Here is a 6,343-nt window from a genome sequence, read left to right as displayed (position 1 = left end):
TCCATTGCTGATTGTGCCCACCACTGAAAGAGCCTGGCAGTTAACCCTATGTGTATGGCAATTAATTCATGAACATCAAAAATAATTGTCAATGACACTGATGCAGAACTTCAAAACCTGCAGGAATCATTGGATTCCCTGACATGAAATGATGGACAATAGATTGGCTTTGGACTATCTCTTGGCTGCTGAAGGAAGTGTATGTGTGGTTCCTTCTGGGACTCATGGAAATCTTTTATTGTATCTTGTTTATTTATCTTGTTTGTTGTATTATTACTTGCTTGTATGATATTACAACTTGCCTGTGTGATTCCTCCCATGGTGATAGATTTAACAACTGATATATACCTGCTTCAATTAAAACAAAAAGAAAGGGAGAGATGTAGAGGGCCACAGATAGTGGGGAAATTCTGGGTGAGGTATAAGATGGATGAGCCAGAGGGAATCTGCTAAACAATGTCTGGTTCGGCTCCCCATCTCCCGGGCTCTCTCTTCTGAGAAGTCAGGAGGTGGTGATAAACTGTGTTGTGATTGAAGAAGAGTGATATCAAGTGGCAAACTACATACAAAAGCAAGTTTCATGTGATCTCATGTGCATAGTATATACTTAGCACATGTGTATTAAGGTATATAAAGGGGGAAGACCTTGGAATAAATGGACTCCATATTTTAACCATCCTCAGGAGTCTCACCTCATCACTCCTCCACTGAGATGTTTTTTCACTCTTGGTGTGGGGGCTCTAGAAAGCACAGTATGTTTTGTTATCCCCAAGTTGGGGGAGCTAGAAGGCACAGTATGTTTTGCACCCCAACTTGGGGGTGCAGAACATAGAAAGCAGGACACAACAAATTTCTGTTCAGTTCTGTTCTTTTCATTTGGAATTCTTGAAAGCCCTCTAATTCATTAAATATCCATTTTTCCCCTGAAGCAAAACATTCAATTTTGCTGGGTTCTTGGTTGTAATCCTAGTTCTTTTGTCCTCTGAAATATGGTAATATTTCAAGCCCTGAAGTCTTTGTGAAGCTGCTAAATCTTGAATTTTGTGTTATTCTGACTGTGGCTTCATGATATTTGAATTTTTTTCTGGCTTCTTACAATATTTTCTCCTTGACCTGGGAGATCTAGCATTAGACCAAAATACTCCTGGGAGTTTTAGTTTTGGGATTTCTTTCAGGGAGTGATCAGAGGATTTTTTTCAACTTTTATTTTGTTAGCCAGTTCTAGGCAATTTTCTTTGATAATTTCTTTTTTTCCCCCTAATTTTTTAAAAATAAAACTTTTATTTTCAAAACATATGCATGGATAACAGTGACCCTTGCATAGCTTTGTGTTTCAGATTTTCTCCTCTTTCCCCCTCCCTTCTCCTATATGGCAAGCAAATCTAATATCCAATATATATAAACATATTTATATAATTCTCTTACTACACAAGAGAAATCATTTCAAAAAAAGAAAGTAAATGAGTAAGAAAACAAAATGGAAGCAAAAAATAACAAAAAGAGTGAGGATTTTATGTTGTGATCCATACTCAGTTCCAATAGACTTCTCTACAATGTAGATAACTCTCTTCATTGCAAGATCATTGGAACTGGCACCAACCATTTCATTGGTTTTTTTTTTTTTAATAGCTTTTTATTTATAAGATATATACACGGGTAATTTTTCAGCATTGACAATTGCAAAATGTGGTGTTCTTTTTCTTTAAAATATAAGATGGTACTCTCTGAGAGCAGGTTTCTTGAGGAGGTTTTCTGGAGGCAGCCTTAGTTTCAGTTAAAAGTAATAATTACCCCAAATGCAGCCAGGTGTTAAAAGTTCAGATCTTTTATTGCTTCCTCCAAAATAGCCAGGTTAGTTTTTCTTAGAGGTCTTTCTGCTTGGTTCCAAGAGCTCTTGCAATTGTCCTTTGCCTCTGCTTTCTTCAGCCTCCAGCCAGCACAAAGGTGGAAGATGGAGTGAATCTCTCTTGCCTCCAAGAGAGGGCTTGTGGGTTTCCTCCCAGAGTGCTCCTCTCCGATCCCTGGCAATGTTCTGAAGTAACTAACTTGAAGCTCTAAGAGCTTCTATATATATGATCTCCCAAAGGTTAATTCCTCCTTCTGGAGGCAGGGATTAAGGGAGGTGTGAATTCACAAAGTTACAAAGTTAACTTTGTGAATCTTCCATACTTGTGAACTCCAATGAGTATTTAAATACTTCTTGATTATATGAGCTCTCTAAAGGTGTGAACACAAGCATTGTATCAATTCCATTGAGTTAACACTAGGATTCTAACATCTCCCTTGAGTTATCACCTTGCTTCAAGTTGAGTTTACACTAGGATTCCAACAGCAAAACTTTTTGTTCCAATTTTTCCCCTCCTTTCCCCTACCCCCACCCCCAGATGGCAGGTAGACCAATACATGTTAAATATGTAAACTTATATGTTAAATACAATACATGTATACATGTCCATACAATTATTTTGCTGCACAAGAAGAATCGGACTTTGAAATAGTGTATAATTAACCTGTGAAGGAAATAAAAAATACAGGCAGACAAAAATAGAGGGATTGAGAATTCTATGTTGTGATCCACACTCATTTCTCTGAGTTCTTTTGCTGGGTGTAGCTGATTCAATTCATTACTGTTCTATTGGAACTGATTTGTTTCATCTCATTGTTGAAGAGGGCCACATCCATCAGAATTGATCATTATATAGTACTGTTGTTGAAGTATATAATGATCTTCTGGTTCTGCTCATTTCATTCAACATCAGTTCATGTAAGTTTCTCCAGGCCTTCTGAAATCATCCTGTTGGTCATTTCTTACAGAACAATACTACTCCATAGCATTCATATACCACAATTTATTCAGCCATTCTCCAATTGAGGGGCATCCACACATTTTCCAGTTTCTGGCCACTACAAAGAGGGCTGCCACAAACATTCTTGCACATACAGGTCCCTTAATCATTTCCTTGTTGGAAAGAGTCACGTTCATCAAAATTGATCATCGTATAATAGTGATGTTGTCATGTACAATAATCTTCTAGTTTTACTCATTTCCCTTAGCATCAGTTCATGTAAGTCTCTCTAGGCCTCTCTGAAATCATCCTGCTGATTGTTTCTTATAGAATAATAATATTCCATAACATTCATATACCATAACTTATTCAGCATTCTCCAACTGATGGACATCCATTCAGTTTCTGATTTCTTGTCACTACAAAGAGGGCTGCCACAAACATTTTTGCACATGTGGGTCCCTTTCCTTCCTGTAAGAGCTCTGGGATGTTATAGGCTCAGTAGAAATGCTGCTGGATCAAAGGGTATGCACAGTTTGATAACTTTTTGAACATAGTTCCAAATTGCTCTCTGGAATGATTGGATCCATTCACAATTCCACCAACAATGTATTAGTGTCCCAGTTTTCCCACATCCTCTCCAACTTTAGTCCTTGTTTTTTCCTGTCATCTTAGCCAATCTGAGAGATGTCTAGTGGTATCTCAGAATTGTCTTAATTTGCATTTCTATGATTAATAGTGATTTAGAGCACCTTCTCATATGATTAGAAATAATTTTAATTTCTTCATCTGAGAATTGTCTGTTCATATCCTTTGACCATTTATCAATTGGAGAATGGCTTGGATTCTTCTAAATTTGAGTCAATTCTCTATATATTTTAGAAATAAGGCCTTTATTTTTGATAATTTCTTAAGAGATGATGTGTATGGTTTTTGTTGTTGTTTTTTTGGTGATGATGGTTTTCAGATAGTCCAATAATTTTTACATTTTCTCTCTATTTTTCAGGTCAGTTATTTTTTCAATGAAACATTTCACATTTTCCTCTATTTTAAAAATTCTTTTGATTTTGTTTTATTGTTTCTTGATATCTTATGGAACCATTAGCTTCCACTTGCCCAATTCTAACTTTTAAGGAATTATTTTCTTCAGTGAGCTTTTGTATCTCCTTTTCTACTTGGCCAATTCTACTTTTTAAGAAGCTCTTTTCCTTAGTGAATTTTAAAAATGACTTTTTTCATTTAGCCAATTCTGCTTTTCAAGGCATTTTTCTCGTCATTGGATTTGTGTGTCTCTTTTACTATTTGGCCTATTCTGTTTTTAAGGTGTTATTCTTTTCAATATATTGTTATACCCCCTTTACCAAGTTTTGGACTTATTTTTCATAATTTTCTTACATCATTATTTCTTTTCCCAATTTTTCCTCTACTTCTCTTACTTAGATTTCAGAATCTTTTTTGAACTTTTCCAGGACCTGAATCTAAATTATATTTTTCTTTAATGCTTTGGATGTAGCAGTTTTGATTTTGTTGTCTTAGAGTTTGTGTTTTCATCTTCCCTATGCTGAATTCTACGCTAAATTCTATGCTAAAGTGGAGCTCTGTTTCCAAAGGTGAGGGAGCATACTTCAGTTGAAAATTCTGCCACTTGAAAAAAGGAGGAGGAGGAAATTATATAACAAGAGAGAAGAAATTTCCACATTTTGTTTGTTATACAAATTTACTAATGAGAAGAATGGAATTCTTTGAAGGTATAACATTTTGCTTAATTAGGGTTCAAAGGAAGATCAAAATACATTCAGAAGAAGATGACAAAGTCAAAGCTCCTATATACAAAACCTCCAAGAAAAATAAGAATTAATATCAGACCATGGAAGAGCTCAAAAGGGCTTAAGAAAATCAAGTAAAGAGGGTAGAGGAAAAATTGAGAAGAGAAATTAGAGTCATGGAAAAAGAAATACAAAAAGTCAATGAGGAAAAGAATGTCTTAAAAAGCAAAATTGGGCAAATAGAAAAGGAGATACAAAAGCTCACTGAGGAAAATAATTTCTTAAAAATTAAAATTGAGTAAAGGAAGCAATGACTTTATAAGAAATCAAGAAACAATAAAACAAAATCAAAAGAATTTAAAAAGTTAGAAAACCATGTGTAATATCTCATTGGGGAAAAAACAACTGACTTGGAAAATAGATCCAGGAAAGAATTTTAAAATTATTTGAAAAACATGACCAGAAAAAAAATATCATTTAAAAACATTATCAAGGAAAACCATCCTGATATTCTAGAACCAGAGGTTAAAATAGAAATTGAAAGAATTTGCTAAGTACTTCCTGAAAGAGATCCCAAAATGAAAACTCCCAAGAATATTATATTTCAATTCCAGAACTCCCAGGTCAAGGGAAAAATACTGTAAGCATCCAGAAAGAAACAATTAAATTATGATAGGGTCACATAAAGATAACATAAAGTTTAGCAACTCCTACATTAAAGGCCTGGAGAGCCTGGAAGTATGGTATTCCAGAGGGCAAAAGAGTTTAGGATTACAACCAAGAATCCAATGAAATTGAGTATAATCCTTCATGGGGAAAAATGGATATTCAATGAAATAGAGGACTTTCAAGCATTAAGATGCTTGATCAGATGAAAAAAGCCAGACCTGAAAAACCAGATAAAAGACCAGAGTTGAATAGAAAATTTGGCTTTCAAATACAAGACTCAAGAGAAGCATAAAAAGGTAATCAAGAAGGGGAATCATAAGGGACTTTAAAAAGTTAATTTGTTTATATTACTACATGAAAAGATAATTGTAACTCATAAGAACTTTCCCATTATTGGGGAGTTAGAAGGAGTATATATAGACAGAAGACACAGATGTGAGTTGAATATGAAGGTATAATATCTTTAAAATTTTAAAAATAAAAGTAAATTTAAGGGGTAAGAGAGAAATATACTGGGAGAGGGAAAGAGAGAGGTATATTGGCATAAATTATCTGCTATAAAAGAAGCAAGAAAAAACTTTTACAGTGGAGGAGAAAAGGAGGAGGTAAGAGGGAATGAGTGAACTTTACTTTCATTAGAATTGGATCAAAGAGAAAATAACATCCACACACAATTGGGTATAGAAATCTATCCTACCTGAATACAGAGAGGACTGGGGAGACTTACATGAACTGATGCTAAGTGAAATGAGCAGAACCAGGAGATCATTATAAATCTCAACAACGATACTGTATGAGGATGTATTCTGATGGAAGTGGATTTCTTTGACAAAAAGACCTAACTCAGTTTCAATTGATCAAGGATGGACAGAAGCAGCTACACCCAAAGAAAGCATACTGGGAAATGAATATAAACTGATGCATTTTTGTTTTTCTTCCTGGGTTATTTATGCCATCTGAATCCAATTCTCCCTGTGCAACAAGAGAACTGTTCGGTTCCACACACATATATTGTATCTAGGATATACTGTAATCTATTTAACATGTATAGGACTGCTTGCCATCTAGGGGAAGAGGTGGAGGGAGGAAGGGGAAAAATCGGAACAGAAGAGAGTGCAAGGG

This window comes from Antechinus flavipes, chromosome 4, assembly GCF_016432865.1.
Source record: "Antechinus flavipes isolate AdamAnt ecotype Samford, QLD, Australia chromosome 4, AdamAnt_v2, whole genome shotgun sequence".
Lineage (NCBI taxonomy): Eukaryota > Metazoa > Chordata > Mammalia > Dasyuromorphia > Dasyuridae > Antechinus > Antechinus flavipes.
The sequence above is the reverse complement of the archived record's forward strand: the minus strand, read 5'-3'. Positions refer to the sequence as shown.